The following is a 21,104-nucleotide window of genomic DNA, read 5'->3' as shown; positions in this document are numbered from 1 at the left end:
GGATGGCCACACTTGCAAAAATGAAGAAAGAGACAAGGACACTCCCGGGGAAGCAACACCGTCTCTCAAGGACCGACGAGTTAAAGGTCCTGTGCTATTGCTTGACGGTTCTCTGGAGGAAACCGGTCGAGAAGAAGCCTCGGAGGAAGGTTAGGGGGGCGGAAGATGAAGCTTCGAGTTTCTTCTGCTTCGAGGAAGACTCTGAAGGAGAAGAATCCCTTTTAGATTTCTTCTCTTGTCATCCCCCAAACCTTTCCCACTGGGAGGCAGACCACTCCCAACATTTGGTATATTTATTATTAACACCACACCATTGCCTCTACAAGCCGGACGCAATAGTGGCTTTCGTGACTAGGGCAGGTACTCATCACCAGCAGAGAAGGCACACACAAACTGAAAAGAGAAAGAAAAAAAGCAATTAATAATAACTGTCCAAAATTTGGGGAGGAAGAATAGCCGTAACAACTGTTCCCCATCCGAGCCAAAAGCAAAGCGAGATACAGTCACAGGTGTGTGAGTGAGAGGGGGAGCTACTAAACCTCACACCACCACTAACTAACTATATGGGTGGTTAACCCTTGCTAAAAATCTAATAACTCGTCTTCCAGCTTCGCCGAAAGTAATACCCCTATAAATAGCGTTGGTTTGTATTCCAGTTGCAGAAAAATTAATAGTATACCACCAAGGTTTGTATAGTGCAGAAAGTACAGGTATGTACTGCTCTGCAGCTGAAATTAAAAGGCCTACTCAGTATGCTGACAAGGGGGTGGGGCTTCCCACCACCTACCAGTAACTACCAACACTTTGGATTTAAACAGAAAAGTTAGTTTCAATGAAATCATACTCCTATTAAAGGATGAGGGTTTGTAAATCCATAGGAACAAATGTAAAATACAGCAGCCTTTTGTATCTACTTCACAGTTTTTCAGCTATATCAGGGAGACTGGAATATACCACCTGCAACAGCCATGAGATTACCATATGACCACTACAGCCCTTGTGAGTGAATAACGCTAAAGAAACCATCTAGAAACAATAAGAAAACTTACAATCTAAGTACAGTATCTTGCAAAGTTAAAAGCTGAATTACTGTTTTCACCATTCACTAGTAGATTGAATCTAGAATCTATCAATACAGTATTCAAACATTAAAGGGTCCCAGCAGTCAAAAGTTTTCTATTCAAATTATGGAAAAAGCCACAACATTTTTGTATAAACTCACATAAAGACAGACTTGCTTAAATATAAACACTACCTTAATTCCAAAAAGTCTGAAACAAAATCGGAGTAAATGAAAATCTACAGGTTTAATTCATTTTAAGTTCACAATTAATTATACAACTACTGAATAACTGAAACAACCATTTCATCACAAAATATATTTGTCAATTTCAACACATATACTTTGGAATTTGAGCTGCTTTCTTTGCACAGATTGTATCCAGAATTTAGTGTTCTGAGAGGTATACATCCTGGATACTTTTCAAACTAGTTGCTCTCTTATATGCAATACTGAACAACCAAATTTGTCGTTAAATTTCTGTACAATGAATACTTTCATATGTGATAACACAACTAAAAAATCAATACTGCTTAACTCAAGAGATTTATGTTGCATTTCAAGAATTTGGGCTAGCTTTTCCAGTGTCAGAATAGAAACCTAATAATTAACAACTCTCAAATGCATCTTAAATGGTTATAACATAACTTTTACTGGTACAGTATAATTACCATATGTTCAAAATCACCAAATCAACATAAAATGAAGAGGTCATCCATACAAAACTTTTTCACGCCAATGATGAAAAACACAAAAGTTAGGAGATTGAATTACCCTATCAAGATCTGCAGAAATGATATTCAACAAAATAACAATTGGATTAGAAACTTCCCAGAGGGACAAGTATTCATTCTTAAATAGCCATTCTTGCTTTAAACTATAAACCCTGTCTGATAGTTCATCATTTGCAGCTGCCACCAACCAAAAGAAAGAGTTAGATTTCTTGTACACCAATATCTGTACAGTATATATATATTACAGATTTGCATTATCTGTATGTTTCATAAACTGTGCTGTGGCTATTAAAATTCAGATTTACATTTAATTTTTCTGGTCATTCTGGTATTTTCTTATATACTGTATACTAGTAAGAAGTCAGTGTTAAAATGCTATTTTCTAATAAAAAAAAAATGTATAGTAAAACTTATTTCATTATGATAAAATCACATTACATTTTAGATTTAATTACTGAAAACAATTAAAATATTTATTAATAATGGTAAAATTATAGGGAGTTGCAATATTGTTTACACAACTCAAGTACACAGTAAATATGCTACTGTAGTTATTTGGTTTGCAAAATAAGAGAGCAACATGTATAACACACAATATTTCAATACAGACTTAGGCTTAGGCACTATAAATTTTGCTAAGCCTATGAGATAAATAAAGACGTGAAACTGTGATACAATCTAGTCCTTGACAGTAATAAATTAGTCAAAAACTATACTTTATGTGAAAATAAACACACACTGTAGGATTTCTCAGAATTAAGACATAAAATACATCAAGTAAAATTAATATCCTCAATGTTCAACTAAAAAAATATTCTTACATACCAGTACAACAGTAATTTCTTTCTTTCACTATGCTTGCTCTGATAACTAGACAAACAGCTTTCAGGAAAAGAGAAATTGTGGTCATTAAAAAATTATAGACTTATGAAGTCTGATAAGAGAACAAACTTTTGAGTAAACATAGTTCAACATTTTGACATGACAAATATGATAGCACGGAAATCATATCTGAAACCAATAATTAAAACAGAACATTACTATAAAATTATTATAAAAATCTCTAACTTTATACATTACTTTACTTGAAATACAAAAAAAAAAAATCCAATTTGAGACTTTATACGAAAATAAACTACAGTCAGTTCACTGGGTAATCAAAACCATTGCTTAACCCATTATATCACATAAATACCAGGCACAGACAGACCATGATATTACTTGTCAGCACTAATTATTCTAACAGCCTCATTTTCAAACACAGATCAGTTCGTGAAGGGTAAACCACACGCAAGCTCCCTTCCTCGTCTTCTATACGAACCTGTTGAACTTTCATGCTCAGTTTTCCAGCAGGTGTTTTTTCTGATCCAATGCCAATGTTCAAGGAAACTCATAATCAAGGCATCCAAAACTGCTTTTGCTTGGTTTTAATGAAGCACCACTTGGTTATCTACTACTAACGAAAACATCTGTAGTTTCTTGTGTTATCTGAATGGATAGAAATTTGCTATTGTACCATATTGCAATATAAAAAATAGAGAAATTCCTGATTATGGAGAAATATTTAAAAGGTATAAAATTACTATGTTTTACGGCATAAGAACATGTTTCTTACACTCAAGTTTCACATTTACAATGAAGCACACCATTAAGGTTCCACTGTATACTGTACTTAATGGAGTAAATGTTTGCAATGGGGTTGCTTGGCCAAATAACTGCAGCTTGACATACATGATTAACTATAAAACAGGCACAAATCCTTGTTACTTTTAAATGCTGCTTATATACAAAGACTAAAGGCCACTGCTTTTTCATCTAAAATCCTTTTGTGCAATGGTAATATAACCAAATTTTTTATAGTATCCTTAGTCTAAATGAGGAACTTTGTCAAAAGTCTTTTGAAAGTCTAGGTATATGATGTCCCTACTTTTGTCATAAATGCTAAACATGTGGAAAATTTCCAAGACTTGTCACACATTATCTCTTTTGTCTAAAACCATGTTGGCAGTTTATCAGGCGATTGTTTTTCTCTATATTTTCTACTATTTGAATCTACTATAATTAATTCAAAAATTTTGCAAGGCACTGTAGTTACACACACAGGTCTGTGGTTGCCAGGTTCTTCTTTTGGTCCCTTCTTGTAGATTGGAGGAACATTCCCTAGTTTCCATCCTTGTGGGGTGAGATCAAGTTACAAGGAGTTACAAAGGATTTTGGATGATTCAAAAGACTTTTTAGTCCATCCACGGAGACTCCAATTGCTTGCTTTGGTAGAGTGATTTACTTTAAGCATTTAGAAAGTCCTTATGATCTTGTTTACCGTATTCTTGAACTCGTTTACTGTATAACTGTTTACTACATCCGCTGGAAGTCTATTCCAAGTATTTGCTATTTCGTATGTAAAGAAATTGCCCCATTGAGTGACGTATCGCTTCAATTCCAGTTTTTATCTGTTACCTCTGGACTGATTTGTGCTAAGCGTGAATACAGTAGATTGTTGTAATCTACATTTGTTATTCCTTTAAGAATTAAGAATGCCTCTATTAACTGTCCCTATAATAGTCGAGTTTGTAGATCAAATAAGGTTAAATGTTTCACCCTCCATCTATATCCAAATTGCCTTAGTATTGGAACTAGTTTGGTGACCCTCAGCTGAACTGCTTCAAGTCTTTCTATATTCTTCTGATGGAACTCTGTATTCTAGATGGGGTCTTAATAGTGATGTGTACAGCTGTAGTACAGTGTCTTTGTTTCTGCATTTGAATTGTTTCTTTATGTAGCATATTAGTTTCTAGCTTTCTTTCAGCATCTATGCTCTGTTTTGTGAACTTCAAATCCTTGCTGATAATAATACCAAGATCTTCCTCCTGGTCCCACACTTTCTATTTCATTACCCAGCAATGAGTAATCTGATTGTGGGTTTAATATACTGTACTCTTATGTGCATAAGCTTACACTTCATATAGTTGAAAGGCATTTACCATTTTCTGGACCATTCTCCTAGCTTCATTAGATCCTCTCTTTAAGGCTTGTACTGTCTTCTGAGTTCGCAGCATTTATGCCAATTTAGTATCGTCTGCAAATATATATGAGAGAGAGAGAGAGAGAGAGAGAGAGAGAGAGAGAGAGAGAGAGAGAGAGAGAGAGAGATTTATATAAATTTAGATCATTAGACAAGAGGTTTATTTGTCCTGTTATTGTATTCCACCTTGCGTATGACAAACTATGAATTGGACAATCCACTTTAGGGTATTTCACAGACTTGGAAATAGGGAATGTGCTTGAGAGAGAGAGAGAGAGAGAGAGAGAGAGAGAGAGAGAGAGAGAGAAGAGAGAGAGAGAGAGAGAAAGAGAGGAGAGAGAGAGAGACGTAATATAAATTTAGTTCATTAGAGAAGAAGTTTATTTGTTCTTCTGTTAATGTATTCCACCTCGCGTGAGACAAACTATGAATTGGACAATTCCAGTTTTGAGTATTTCACAGACTTGGAAATAGGGAATGTGCTTGAGAGAGAGAGAGAGAGAGAGAGAGAGAGAGAGAGAGAGAGAGAGAGAGAGAGAGAGAGAGAGAGAGAGAGAGAGAGAGAGAGAGAGACGTAATATAAATTTAGTTCATTAGAGAAGAGATTTATTTGTTATTCTGTTACTATATTCCACCTTGCGTATGACAAACTATGAATTGGACAATTCCAGTTTTGGGTATTTCACGAGAGAGAGAGAGAGAGAGAGAGACCAGAGAGAGAGAGAGAGAGAGAGAGAGAGAGAGAGAGAGACGTAATATAAATATGGTTCATTATGTGAAGAATCTTTTTTCACTGTTCTTTACTTTTGTATTGTGGTCTCGCTTCTAATATTGTAGTTACCCCCATTAATCTTTAGCTCCCACACTTGGTTACGTTTTCTTTACCAAAAATGTTGGGAGAATTGTTTTAAATGAACTAAAGTTGACAATAGCGTACACCATGTTCCTGACGTCACAGCGTAGAAACGCCGGGGTACGGTGGTTCTTTCCTCAAACTACGTGTCGAGATAAATTACTACACTGGTTTTGAATATAATTTTAATACTGGCGACTTAAATGCAGCTTTTATCTCTCAATACCAATTCAAGTCTGTTAATTTTGAAATGTATGCCCATCGCACCAGCCCATTGCCAATTGCTCATTTAAGTTATTAATTTTTAATAAACCAGAATAGGTAGGATATATTATGTATGTATATTCCCCTTAGAGCTGCAAGATTTCTCTTCGTATTTGCACAAAATCCTGTCTCTTCCTCACTCCCTTACAACGATACATTGCCCTGCTCTAAAGTCCCGATATGGCACCTCAACTGCGTTATTCTATGCACAACGACTCTCACCTGTCTTGAAAGGTGAAGACAGGTGAACCCACGCGACCCAAGGGTTGGCCCATTCGTACAAGAGCTGTAGTTGTGGCTGGCTGACCAGCCTGGGCAGTCAAATCAGTGCACCTCTGGCTCACCCCCCCCCCCCCCCCCCCCCCGCCCTTCAACTCCACCAACAAAGGGAGATAGGGAAGACGAACCTGGGAGCTGTGCCCGCAATACCCTATCTACCAAGAAGCGAGGATTCCAGGGGTGGGCTATTCAAGGGTGCAAACTAACCATTCCACAGCCATTTGTGAGGACAATTAAGGGCTCTTCCATCATTACTGTAAGGAGTGCAGGTAAAACACATGGCCACTACTTTTCCCCCATTTTAGCTTAGATTATATTTTTCCTTGATTAGGTTTAACTAGCTTTTACATATTTTGGCTGAGTGTGTGGGATTGAGTGTAGAGATTTTGCATATAACTTTTGCTTTAGGGACTAGTACAGGCCTTGGGTCACAGGGCCGCGTGTCCGGCCCCATTTCAATCATTAATCATTGCAAGAGACCTCGATCATGCATATTTTTATTGCCTTTTGATTTGCATTTCTTTTATTACATTTTGTGTTGTTTGATCCTCTTTACTTTATGTTAAGATGTCCATTTCTTTTGATGTAAATTTGTGTAATAAAGTACCATTAGGTTAATTACAACTCTGTATTTTTACTCCTTCATTTATTTGATTATGTCTATTAATATTTAATCTCGGGTCAGTATACCTGATAAAGCGAAAGGAGTAAGGCTAAATAACTTAAGAGTAATAAGTATGTTAGCGAGTGACTTGGATTTAATCTCTATGCTTCGAAGGTAAAGATCCATGTCTTTAACTTTACTGCATTACATCACTGCTCCCATCCATTGCCATTGTCTCAATAATTACTTAACGTAAAATTCCTGTCCAGCATCTCACTGGGGTCCCTGGACCAGAGCCTAAGAATGTAGATGACCTCAGATCTGACAAAGCTAAAGTAGGCCATCAAATTACTTTTATTTCGCGTGTGGAGTTTTTAAGCCTCTGGACATTTAGAGTGATGGTTATGTGAACTACGTCATCAAAGTTATTAACAGGGTGTTTGTGCCTGAGTGATAGTACTCCTTTTCCTCTCCCTACTGATCTTTGCCTACTGACGTAAAGAGACTTTCCCAGAACAACAAGTTCCTACTCAACAGTTAAATAACAAAAACACATTTCTCCACACGAGTGGTCCTTCGAAACATCTCTCACCTTTGACTTTTGGATCACTAATTTTTAACGTAAACTAGCTTGATTAAGCATTAAGTACCTTGCTATATCACGCCAGTCACTTTATGTGTGAAAACATATTATGTAAAACGTTGGATGTCAGACCGGGACTGGGATTCGCCCCAAAAATTTTGAATTTGTCATTGGCCGGAATTGTTGCTGAACTCGACTGTTATTGGCTCACGTTTTGCATGCTCTATTCTTACCCCTTGGGTGGGAAGAATTTTGTACTTTACTTTCTAATCATTTGACTACCCTTGCATTGTACGTTTAAAGATAACACTGCTCATTTACTTATCTTAACACTTCCGTGTAGCATTGCCTGCGGGTCAATTTTTCTCCACATTCATACATAACTTGTACTTGATTGAATTTAATTAACACTTACAGCGTTTTGTTAACTTTAAACGGATGCTGATGTGAAGAACGACTTCACTCACTTGTTCACCTAGTAGGTTTATCTAGCGCATACTAACAAGTAGTTAAATCACATTAGCCGGAACTAACCCTTTTCTCCTTTCTTTCTCCCTTTATCCCTAGGGTGTGAAGAACCTTTCTTCACTCTTTTTTCCTTTTGTATTGTGGTCTCACTTCTAATATTGTAGTTACCCCTTAAACTTTCGCTCCCACACTTGCTTTACGTTTTCTTTACCGAATATGTTGGGAGAACGGTTTTAAATTACCTAAAGTTGACTATAGCGTATGCCATGTTCGTGACGTCACAGCGTAAAAACGCAAAACAAAAGCCTTACGCCGGCATACGATGGTTCTTTCCTCAAACTACGTGTCGATACAAAAAGATCATAATGACTACAAATCTCTCTCCCCAATTAAAGTCTGGGCTTTATACATTCGACAAACTAGCTGGTGCATGTGGATTTAAGTGATATAGCGAGGTACTGTACGCTTAATCAAGCTGATTTACGTTAATGCTTCACAAGTCAAAGGTAAAGGATCCGGATCGAAGGACCACTCATGCGGAAATTAATGTACTTTTATTTTTGTCGGTAATTGCTTGAGGTCACTGACCACATGTTGGGACGCCACAGTAGCCTACCGCATAAGTTATTTATCATATTTATTTTACTTATTCCGTTTGAGGGTTAATCCCACGTGTTCATACAGTTTATCAATTTCAATGTTTGTGTTGTAAATTGTGGATAATATTTCATTTATCAACTTTCCCATTTGAATAAATCATTATTGTGTTACTCTGATTCTCTTCTCTACACTAATAAAGAAATTAGAATTGATTACATTCATTGGTATCTTTAACCCCATTATTTGAAGATTCTACCAATCTATAATATAGTACGGGTTAGATGTACCCGAGATGTTGAGAGTAACCCACTGTAGGTGTAGGTAAGATGGTATAAGCGAGTGTACGCTTCTTTAAATTAGTGCTTTGAAGGTGAAGATCCAATTTAACTTTACTTAAATACATCACTGCTCCCATCCATTGCCATTGTCTCAATAATCACTTAACATAAAATACCTGTCCAGCATCTCACTGGGGTCCTTGGGACAGAACTGAAACAGAGCCTAAGAGTGTAGATGACCTTAGACCTGACAAAGCTACAGTAGGCCATCAAATTACTTTTATTTCACATGCAGAGTTTTCAGGCTTCTGGACAGAGTACAGTTTTTTTTTGCATTTTGAGTGAAGGTATGTGAACTAAGTCATCAAAGTTATTAACAGGGTATTTGTGCCTTGAGTGATAGTACTGTACTTCTTTTCATCCCCTGCTGATCTTTGCCAATAGGTGTAAGGAGACTTTCCCAGAACAACAAGTTCCCACTCAAAAATTAAATAAAAACACATTTCTCCAAACATTAGACAAGAGGTTTATTTGTTCTTCTGTTACTGTATTCAACATTGCGTATGACAAACTATGAATTGTACAGTTCCAGTTTTGGGTATTTCACGGGCTGAGAGAGAGAGAGAGAGAGAGAGAGAGAGAGAGAGCCTTATTGCCTTATTCTATGTTTGGGTTCCCCCAGGTCTCTCAGTGTGAGGCACCTCGTATATCCACCGAGAGTTGCTAATGCATCTTTCGGTGTATTTTGCATCTTTCGGTGTATTTTGCATCTTCCAGTCTTGGATGGTCTGGGATGCATCTTAGGTATTTATCGATCTTATTCTTAAACACATCTACGCTCACTCCTGATATGTTTCTTAGATGAGCTGGCAGCACATTAAATAGTCACTGAATTATCGATGCTGGTGCGTAGTGGATTAATGTCCTGTGCGCCTTCCTTAGTTTTCCTGGTATATTTTTTGGCACTATTAATCTACCTCGGCTTGCTCTTTCTGATATTTTTAGCTCCATGATGTTTTCAGTAATTCCTTCTATTTGCTTCCATGCTTGTATTATCATGTAGCGTTCTCTTCTTTCTAGACTGTATAGTTTTAAAAATTGCAGTCTTTCCCAGTAGTCAATGTCCTTAACTTCTTCTATTCTAGCAGTATAGGTCCTTTGTACACTCTCTATTTGTGCAATATCCTTTTGGTAGTGTGGGTACCATATCACATTGCAGTACTCGAGTGTACTACGTACATAAGTTTTGTAAAGCATAATCATGTGTTCAGCTTTTGTTGTTTCAAAGTGTCTGAATAACATTCCCATTTTTGCTTTACATTTAGCCAACAGTGTTGCTATTTGGTCGTTGCATAACATATTTCTATTTAACATTACACCAAGGTCTTTAATTTCTTCCTTGTTTGTGATTGTCTCGTTATTAGGTCCCTTGTATGTATATACCATTCCTTCTCTGTTTCCATAATTTATTGATTCAAATTTATCGGAGTTAAATACCATCCTATTTATCTCTGCCCATTCATATATTTTGTTTAGATCTCTTTGTAGTGAGTTCTTATCTTCATCACAAGTAATTTCTCTACTTATTCTTGTGTCATCGGCAAAACTTCTCACTACAGAGTTTTCAACATCACAGTCTATGTCTGAGATCATAATAACAAACAGCAGTGCAGCTAGTACCGTACCTTGTGGCATGCCAGATATTACCTGAGCTTCATCTGATTTCTCGTCATTTGCAACCACTCTGTTTTCTGTTTTGCAGGAATTCTTTTACCCATTTTCCTATCTTTCCCACAATATTATGCTTTCTCATTTTTTTCTCTAATTTATTATGGTCTACCTTGTCAAAGGCTTTTGCAAAATCTAAATAGATCACATATGTGACTTTTTCATTTATCATACTTTTGTATATGTTTTCATACTGTGCTATCAGTTGGGTTTGTGTACTTTTTCCGGGCACAAAACTGTGTTGACCTATATTGAACAAATTATTTTTAAACAAATGATTCATTATTTTCTTTTTCATTACCCTCTCATACACTTTCATAATATGTGATGTTAGACTAACAGGTCTATAATTGCTTGCCTCTAGTCTTGATCCACTTGATCCACTTCTGAAAATCGGGGTTATATAAGCTAATTTATGTTTAACATATATCTCGCTCATATCTACACTTAGTCTTAGCAGTATTGCAAGCGGCTTCACGATAGTGTGTGCAGTTTTTTTTTAACAAAATCGCTGGAACTCCATCTGGTCTGGCTGCCAATCCATTTTTAATTTCGCTTATAGCCTTGACAATATCTGCTTCATTAATATCTATATCCGTTAGATATTCAACATTTTCTTCTCTCATTTTTGTTTCATTATTCTCATTCGCAATTCTTAGCATGAACTCACTCTTATATTTTTCTGCTAATATGTTGCATATTTCCTTTTTTTCATTCGTTAACCGTCCTTCAATTCTTAGAGGGCCTATTTCTAATTTCCCTTTATTCATCTTTTTTGCATAGGTGTAAAGTACTTTTGGGTTTTTTTTTCATATTTTGAAGTGTCCTTTCTTCTAAGTTCCTTTTTTCATTTTCTTTCGATTGTATAATCTTTTGTTCTGAATTTTCTATCTTACATTTTATTTCCATACATTTTTTTTCTTTTGCAAGATTTTTCTTCCACTTTCGAATTTTCTGAAATAAGATCTTACTGTCTCTTGGTATGCATGTCTTTTGTTTATTTGTTTTTTTTTCGGTACATATTTTTCAACAATTTTCTCCAGTATTTTGTACAATATGTCCGTATTTACCTGTATATTATCGCTTACGAATACATTTTTCCATTCTTTGTTCAGTTCTTAATTTATTTATGACCATTTTATATTCTTACTATAAAAATTATATTTTCCATATCCTTCCCTATGTTTTGTGCTTTGATTAATTCTGCGATCACTTGCTTTGGAATGGACTATTAATACTATGACACTGTGGTCTGAAATTCCCATGTTATACACTATTATTTCTTCAACATAATTCACCACACACACACACACACACACACAGAGAGAGAGAGAGAGAGAGAGAGAGAGAGAGAGAGAGAGAGAGAGAGAGAGAGAGAGAATGTAATATAAATTTAGTTCATTAGACAAGAGGTTTATTCGTTCTTCTGTTACTGTATTCCACCTTGCGTATGACGGAATATGAATTGGACAATTCTAGTTTTGGGTATTTCACGGGTTTGGAAATAGAGAATGTGCTTGTAAGAACGTGATAAATACTGCATAGAATGTCAATAAATGAAAATAATAACAGAAGGCTAACTTTTCCTCGTGAAAACAATAAACAATACTAATATGAAATATATATATAAGACATGAAAATTATATCATTTTGTAGAAATGATAGTTGAGAAAAAAGGGAATAAAATAAGGAAAACAAATCTCGTCTCATCGTATTTACAGCTATCAGGGTTACAAATGTGATAAGTGATATATTATTGAGGAAATTGTGAAATGCAAATAAATGATGTAGGAAATCGGAAATATATAAAAAATAAGGGGAAGGTATATATGGATTGAGATATTTTCGGGTAATTATTCATATTATAGAGATATTTTGGTGTAATTTTTTACATGAGTGCGACGGAATTCGACTAAGCAGAACTTTCAATAATTACCAGTGTTTTGGGTGGGATGCAAAGAGGGAGAACCAATGATAGAATGCTTTCTGTGTGATTTGAACACGTATGCCAACATTGAAATATACTATAATAGATCTTACATAATCATGAATAAGGAATAAGGACTAGAATCAAGTGTTTCAGTTGGTGGTGGAGTGAGATGTGAGGATCCCTACATCTCTTAGCTAGGGGGTGTTTGAGTAATGCCTTAGGGCAGGAATGTCAGCATTGGCTAGAAAGACTAAAATAGCGCATACACAATTAGAAATAAAGGATAGAATTCAAAATACTTCATTGATTAGCGTTGAAGAAAGGAGGAGAGGCTAATATGGGGGAGGAGGAGATTTTTTGTGAAATTTCTTGAGTATGAACTGTGTGATATACAACCATGTGCTGTACTCTTTTGTAGGATATACAAGTGATTATAAGTTCCATATGGTTTATATTTGTGAATAATGTCCCACCATCGTTTTTATCACCACGCATGTTTTGATGTCAAACGACATCATCGTAGCGAAGGGATTAAGCATATGTACCCTTGATGCAATTCAGTTCCAAGTGTACATAACCTGACTCTACAGTGATATGAATCTTGGTTTCTTTTTAACTTCTGTACTGGGTTGCTTTCCTTGCTTGAGACCCAGAGCTGGTAGTATTCTGGTTTTCCAAATGGGGGTTGCAATAATAATGATAATTTTATCATGAAGAAACAGGAAAAAATTAGTTTAAAATGACCCAAAAAGGGTTGGGTCATTAAGATATCAGTAGTCAGGGAATGAATGTCAAAAACAATAAGAACATGGTGATTTTTTTAAGAATTTAATTGGCATTGATAAAGGAAATGGCTTGTGGAAAGAAAAAAAAATAGTGGGAGTTGTGGAAGCCTTAAACCCTCTAAACGCCAACTAATAATCAAATTAAAAATTTTCTACATAAAAAAAGGTCTAAAATATTACAGTAATGTGCAATCAGTATGGTAGAAATTTTAGAAATTTTTAAAAATCAAGGTTACAAATGTGAACAAATCAGGAATTTAATTATTTTGATACTTGCCTCTATGTTTCATTCTTAATACCTCGAGGAGCAAGCTTTGTGACTTTAACTTAAAATCTAATTTATGTATCATATACACTCCCCTACTAGAACCACGGAGAGGGTGTCAAATGTGCTTAGCAGGCTACCAGAAAACAGATTTTCCAAAATTGAGAAAAGGGATACATTAGTATGAAAAGCACTAATAATAATCGAACATATTTTGTATAAAAATAAATTCTACTAATATGAACTTTAATTATATGGGGAAGTGACATGGAAGATCTTTTGAACCATGAAGTCAAGAGAGGTGGGGCTAGATTTAATAAATCTTAAAAGTAATTTGTATCTTTCCTAACTATAGAAACCAGAGGCTTCTATAATACATAATGGAGAGCGAGGGCGAATTACCCCCATTCACTTTCCTATCGAAGATTCTTCCCTTTTGACCTTCGGCTCAGGAGTGAGCTGAGTGGATGAGGTGGGAGGTTTAGCTTTAACGACTCAGGTTTGTACAGCATTGAAATACAAATTACTCTTAAAGTTTGTTATTTGTTCCTTTGCATTTACAAACCTTTCATCCTTTAATAAACAGAAACTTTTACCACTGGGTAGGAATGCCCCAAACCAAACTGGTAGGTTTTTTTCTTCTGGTTGGTTTCTTTTCCTTCTGGTAGGTTTTTTCTTCTTCTATGGAATATGCCAGTCTCTCAGGTCCATTACAGAAGTGAGGGACATGACTCCAGCAACTCCTATCTGCCCATCATAGAGATGAGTAGGCTGAATAAGGACTGGTCTATTCTTGGTATTGATCACTGAAACAGGATGATTTCAGGGGTTCCTGGAGACCGACCATCAATGCTTCAACCATATCTGAAGGTATATATGGCACCCATGTAGAAGAAGTTTCTGCAATGAGGAAAAGAGGCCAAGTAGATTTTGCCAACTGCTGGAAATACTGCCCAGGACAGAAATGGTTGCTTTACCTGTCTGAGCTTGCTGATGCAATCATCTGATGGAAATAAACTCAATGTTGCTGTATCTGTCATCATACCCAGATACTTCTATCTTTATTCGCAGGGTTTCCATCCCAACCCTAGCTTGTTGTACAAACTAATTCAAAGATGAGAGGTTGATGACTGGTTCTCAGAACCCGTTGACTTCTCCATCAAGAAGAGTTGAATGTAGTAGCCCAGAAATCCATCTTGAATGACTTCAAGTGCAAACTTCCCTAACATCCCTCCCATCTCTGCCAAAAATGCTATTGCTTTTGGTGATATTGGAGGATAGTTTGCAAACAATATTGGTCTTCAAAATAGGGGTAGGCTGGCAGGCCAGAAAAGGTACTAAATATCCATCCCGAAGGACACTCATTACCTACGACTTGGCCCCTCTTCTCTGCCAAGTTTTCTATGACATGACAGGTATCCCTCTACTCGCAACAGCAGGAAAAAGGGTGACACTATGTCAGCGTCCTCCTCTACCTATTTGGCTTTGTGACCAAGAGTATGAAACCATGGCCTATCAGCCACCGACTTATGGCTTATGACTGCGTGATATCCTCAAGATGCCATCTTCTTAATTTGGGATATGATATCCCAGTTACAGTAGTAAGCAACACTCCACCTGTACAGTTAGGAAAGGTGAATGAAGGAACCCCTCTTCAAATGCCCGGCCAATAGAAAGAGTGCGGGGCCCCACACAGGGCTGTGAATCTTCAATCAGCCTGGCTACTGGGCTAATCAGGCCAACCACCTAAGAAACAGGGCTGCAGACCTATGCAGTCCTGTCCCTTGTCTGAAGACCACCCATTTTTGGTAGTCTGCACAGCAACAGGAGAGCTTTCAGCACATGGTGTTGGGTAGTGATTGCTATGAGGGACCCCAAACTCCACCAAACCCTGAAAAACTTCCCCATGAACATTCAAGGTTTTCGTGTCCGAAATATATTCCCCAAGGTTGGGGTACCCCTAAAAGCTTCAGCAACTGACAAGCTTGCTTGATAAGGAAAGAAACGTGCAATAAAGGCTTTTCAGCATCACCTTCGGCACTACCAAGGATGACACCAGAGAAGTCTTAGCCTTTTTTCCCTTCATCAAAGAAAAAGCATGCCACTGAACAGGAGGCCACGATCTGTACTAGGCCCATGAGGATCAAACAGTCACAATCTCTACAAGAAGCACAGAGAGTGTGACTCTACTACTTTCTAGCTATAAACCAGTTGTAGCATTAAACCTTTCCCCCCCAGTTATGAAGTTCTTGCTTCACATCCGTAATCGAATTCACCAATCATAGATTATTCACTCTGTAAGAAAGAGACAAAGATTGAAACCTTTGAATAGGTTGCAACAGTAGTTCAATAGTCATTGCGTCCAAAAAAATATAAAAATAAATTTTTTTAAAGGAAAAATCTGCGTGGCTACTCAGCTATGCTCACCACCAGCTCCATTGAAGAAATTTCTTATTTTCCAGGAAGAAAGGTTTGTATATGTGTTGGAACAAAGTCATAGGAAGGTATGGGCATGGGGCAGTGACATCATTCCCAGTATACCATAGGGTAATAACATCTTTCCCAATATATCCTAATTACTGAATGGCCTCTCAAGCGCAAGGCCATATGGACTTAATTCTAAACATTCTAATATACCCTTTGTTACACTATTTAAAGCCAGGTAAGGTAGGTAACCGGCCAAATTACATTTTGAGAAGTAGGATATCTATAGATGAAACTGCAGATCTTACCTTGGTGTTTTCCGAGTTTGTGATGGGTGGTAATGAAATCACAACGCCATCGGAGTTCACAAGGCAAGGCCATACCTCCCACTGTTCAACAATATGCAAGAACCTAGAGGCAAAATAAAATAATTCATCAGACTGTTTACCTCTGCAAGAATATCAACACACAAAATACAGAATACTGTACTTTTGCAACATGAAGATTTAGTCTAAATACATGTTAATAATCAACAGTCATAAAATATTTATGTCTGATTTTTTTCTTTCTGGATTTGGACGTGGTTTTAATGAATTTGGGTAAAAATGGCACCAAAAAAAAAAACAGCATATTAAAAATGGCACAGGAAATAATGGCACAAGTGTTAAAATAGGAAAAAATGGCACAGGAAATATTAAAAAGCAAAATAAAAAAGAAAAAGGGCACAACTTAAAAAAAATTGGAGTTTCCTAATTTAGAAAAATAAATAAAACAATTAACTCTTACTTCATGCATATTTCGCCCTTTGTTTATAAATAAACTAGTTCTCACTTCATGCTTCTTTTGTCCTTTGCTTATAACTTAAAATAACTCTCACTTCATGCTTCTTTTGTCCTTTGTTTATTATTATTTGTGTCTTTTAGCTATCTAACATAACTTACATCAGCTATACTACAACACATCATGGAAGTTATAAGAAATAAGGAAAAAACAAAATCTGCTTCCAAGGACACATGTATACAAAGCAAATTGTAAGATCATCTATGATCAGATGGAGATGTGTAAAGAGAACTTTTTGTAAAGGTAGTATGACACCCAGCCTTGATATGACTGATCCTGAACCAACTATGACCACAACCATGCTTCTGATTATGCAGCTATAACTACCGCAAAAAACCTCAACAAAATGAAGATAAAAGCAGCAGAGACGGAAGACAAACCTAGCCAGATATACAGTAGCAATCTTGGTGAGTTACCAGCTGATGTAAAGGCATTACTCCCAAGCGAAGATACCATAAGAAGAACTTTAAGTAACCAAAGATCGAACCTCTACCCACCAGTACCTGAAAAACTTGAGGATCTGAAACTAACCGGAGAATGGACAAAAACAGCTGGTCCCGAGTCCAAACCACTTTTGTTCTTTAACAATGGGCCATACACAGACAACCGCATTGTTTTTGGTTCTGAAAAATCTCTGTGGTTGCTCTCTTTAGCTGATACATGGCTGATGGATGGAAACTATGCAATGGCTCCACCAGGTTTTCTACAACTGTATGTAATACGCAACACAATTGGTAACACTGCAGTTTCTACTGTTTTTGCATGTCTGCAGAGTAAAGCACAAGATACATAGGAAACACTGCTTCCAACAGTCTTGGATCGTTGCCAAGAGATTGAATTCTACCAAGACACAACCACCATAATAGTTAACTTTGAACAGGCAGTCATCCTAGCTATAAAAGACTGTTTTTGAACCGGAAACACACACACAAGGTTGTTTTTACCACTCCACTCAGAATACTTGGAGAAAGATAGAGCTTTGGCCTTACAAGCCATTACAAAGAAAGTGAAGAATTTCGTCAGTTCTGTGGAGAGATTAACTCGATGGCATTTCTATCTATCGCAGATGTTTTTACAGGAATAGAGTTACTTAAGTTAAGATGTCCAGATGAGGCTGCTTCACTGCTAGAGTACTTCAATCAAACTTATGTATCTGGTACAGAGAGGGAGACGGGCTGTTTATTGTATTCCACCAAAATTACCTCCAGAACTTTGGAATGTACATAAGGCTACAATGAACAATTGTCCCGGAACAAACAACTTATGTGAAGGGTGGAATAATAAATTTTATCATCTTGTTGGTTACCATTACCCATCTATATGGAAATTGATAAGAACTATTCACTATTCAAAAGGAAGAATCTGTCTTGAGTACATCGATAGCACAAGATTCAGTTGGTGAACCACCGAAAAAAAAAAAATGTATTCTGACATGCAACAAAAATTGAAAAATTTGTGCAGGGGCTATATCGAAGGAAGGAAAAACTTGTACAGTGTTATGGGAATTTGGACATAACATTGGATTTTAATTGAAGAAATTTTTATGTCAAATATATTTTAGAAAAATTCTATTTTATGTTTTAAATATATTTTTGAAAAATTTTATTCAAAATAATAGTGTAAATTATTCCACATAATGTTTAATTGGAAAATGTAGACTAGATTTCAATAAACACTTTGTTAATTTTTTTTGTTTGCCTTGAGCCATTTTTCCCATTTTTTAACTTATGGCATTTTTACCGTGCCATTTTTTCCAGAGCATTTTTTTGCCTGTGCCATTAGTACCATGCACCGGTTTTAATATGACAAATTTGGAAGTAATTTGTATTTTTCCTAACGATACAAACCTGTAGCTATTATAAGGGTATTACTTTCGGCAAAGCTGAAAGGACGAGCCATTAGAATTTAGAGGGGTAACTACCCATTCCACTAAGGTGATAGCTAGCTACCCCTCTCACTCACACACCTGTGACTGTGCTTTACTTTGCTTGGAGATAGTACTTTGACGGGGAACTGGGTTGCCGGGTAAATACAGTATGTATGAATAGCTACAGGTTTGTATTGTTAAGAATAATAAAAAATCCTTTCAAATTTGTCATTTGTTCCCCAACTGGAATACAAACGAACGCTATTTATAGGGGTTGACTCGCCCATTAGGAGGGTGGATATCCCTGCCAATCTGGCTTTTGACCTTACCCGGGGTTTCCATATTGTGTATGTTAGTGCACAAATAAGGAAACCCTAACACTTCGCGAAACCTTTCTAACCATGGTCTACGGCCTACCCAAGCTGTGTGTTGAGTTACTAGCAATGTGACTGTCAAGGTATAAGTTATTCCGAGTCTGTAGGAAATAACCGAGTTGACCAAGTCATTCCCAATATCAAATCGCCAGGGTATGGGGACGCAACAGTAGTTGAAAAATACTAGGTTACACAAGGAAGCAATAGTTTACCTGCAGCAGTTGAGATCAGTTTGTGCAGAGGACCGAGGATGCTGATTTCCCCAAGAGAGGGGAGGATGAAGAAAGGAAAAGCGCTAGATATTACTTTTCATTCACTCAGAATAACACTGGGTAACCAATGCCCTCAACCCTCTGCTACTTGTCCAATAAGGAGCTTGAGGTACGAAACCAGCTGTTGTGCAGCCACTACAGGACCAATAGAGAACGTATCAAGCCTCCTGTGGGTCACGTCTTACAGGTAATGAGCGCTAAGTTGTTTGACGTTTCCACATGCCTACTTGCAGAACCTGCGCCACAAAGTAGTTTCTTTTTAAGGCCACGGACGTAGCTATGCCCCTAACATTGTGCGCTCTGGGTTGACATGTTGGAGGAAGATCCGGATTCAGAGCATGGTCAATGACCCGGCAAATCCAAGCAGAAATGGTGTTTTTTGTGATCCTTCTCTTATTTCTACCCATGCTGACGAAGACTGGGAGCACTCGGGGTAGGGCCTCAAATTTCTTACTGGGCATATTAACAGATGATCTGGGTCGTCGGTTACAGAGCGAAGCCTAGTTATCCGGAAGAAATCAAATCTATGATCCGAAATCCTCGGATTTTGAGTCTTGGCAACAAACTCAGTGACAAAGCTGAAACTTACTTCTCCCCCTCCCCTGGAATGGGAGATGTCATACGAGAGACCACACAGCTCGTTGACTTGTTTAACTGAAGCCAAGGCGAGTAGGAATACTGTCTTCCATGTAAGGTGGTGATCTGTTGCCTGGCATAATGGTTCGTAGGGAGGCCTCTTTAGGGAACGAGGAACCCGAACCATGTTCCCAGGTCTCACTTCAGACTGACAGGTAAGTTCGTAACTCCGAATGTGGAGGGAAAGTTCCAGCAGTGAGAAAATGTCCACTTCTTCCAGTTTAAAAGAGAGACAAAGCTGAGCAATATCCTTTTACTGAAAGGCACATTTCCTCACACAAATACACGAGCCATATGCTGCTCTTGCTGGAATAGTGGCATCAAGTGGAGAGGTACCCTTTCTATGACACCAACCACAGAAGACCTTACACTTCACCTGGTAGACTGATGCTGAAGATCTTTGCAGATATCCAGACATCCTCTCTGACTGAGGAGATGCTGGATAGTCTCCGGGCTTGAAGATGTAGCAAAGCTGCTCTTTTGTGGAAAATGTTGGCATGTGGCTGTCTGAGTAGGTAGTGTCATAGTCGCCATTGAAGGGATTGTATCCTGAGGCGGCTGTTGGGAACTAGAGAACTAGACGGGTCAGAGATGATGGGTGTCCGAGGAGACATAGCCACCTCTGGGCTGGGAGCTCTTCTCGTCTGAGAAAGGGTCTCGCGACCCTCCTCAGTCTCACTGCCCAGCCATCAGATGGGAAGGCTTTGTGGAGGTTGGTGTCTATTATCATCCTAGGTACTGTATACCAATCTTTGAGTGGGAAGCAGGGATGACTTCTTGAGGTTTACCATGGTCCCCAGATCTTGGCAAAGCCTCAGAAATTTGTCTTGGAGATGACAAAGGGTTGCCACCGAGTCTGCTAGAATCAGCAAGTCGTCCAGGAAACGTAGGAGACGGATGCCGATTCTATGATCCCAGGATGACACCAGGGAGAGCACTCTCGTGAGGACCTAGGGTGCTTGAGGAGAGACCAAAGCACAACACTTCGAACTAGTATTTCTTGTCGTCTAGACTGAATCTCAGATACAGTAATTCCTTGAAGATGGATGGATTGTGATCTGGAAGTATGCGTTCTTTAGGTCCAGCGTGCACAAAAAGTCCAGTGGTCTTACTGCTTGCCTGACCTTCTCCAACATGGTGTGGACTTTGGGCTAGCTCCTTTGCAAATCCCTTCATGTAGGAGCTCATTGATGCTGGGGTCTTGACCAATGGAGGGAAAGATGACCTGAACGTATCAT

General features: G+C 37.6%; 1 pseudogene; it reads right to left on the bottom strand.

Moving 5' to 3' along the window:
* Positions 1-1,364: 1,364 nt before the first annotated feature.
* Positions 1,365-21,104, bottom strand: part of LOC137617164 (leucine-rich repeat-containing protein 47-like) — an 86,577-nt pseudogene continuing 66,837 nt past the window's right edge.

The sequence above is a fragment of the Palaemon carinicauda genome, chromosome 23 (assembly GCF_036898095.1).
Source record: "Palaemon carinicauda isolate YSFRI2023 chromosome 23, ASM3689809v2, whole genome shotgun sequence".
Lineage (NCBI taxonomy): Eukaryota > Metazoa > Arthropoda > Malacostraca > Decapoda > Palaemonidae > Palaemon > Palaemon carinicauda.
This window is presented reverse-complemented; position numbering and strand designations above follow the sequence as displayed.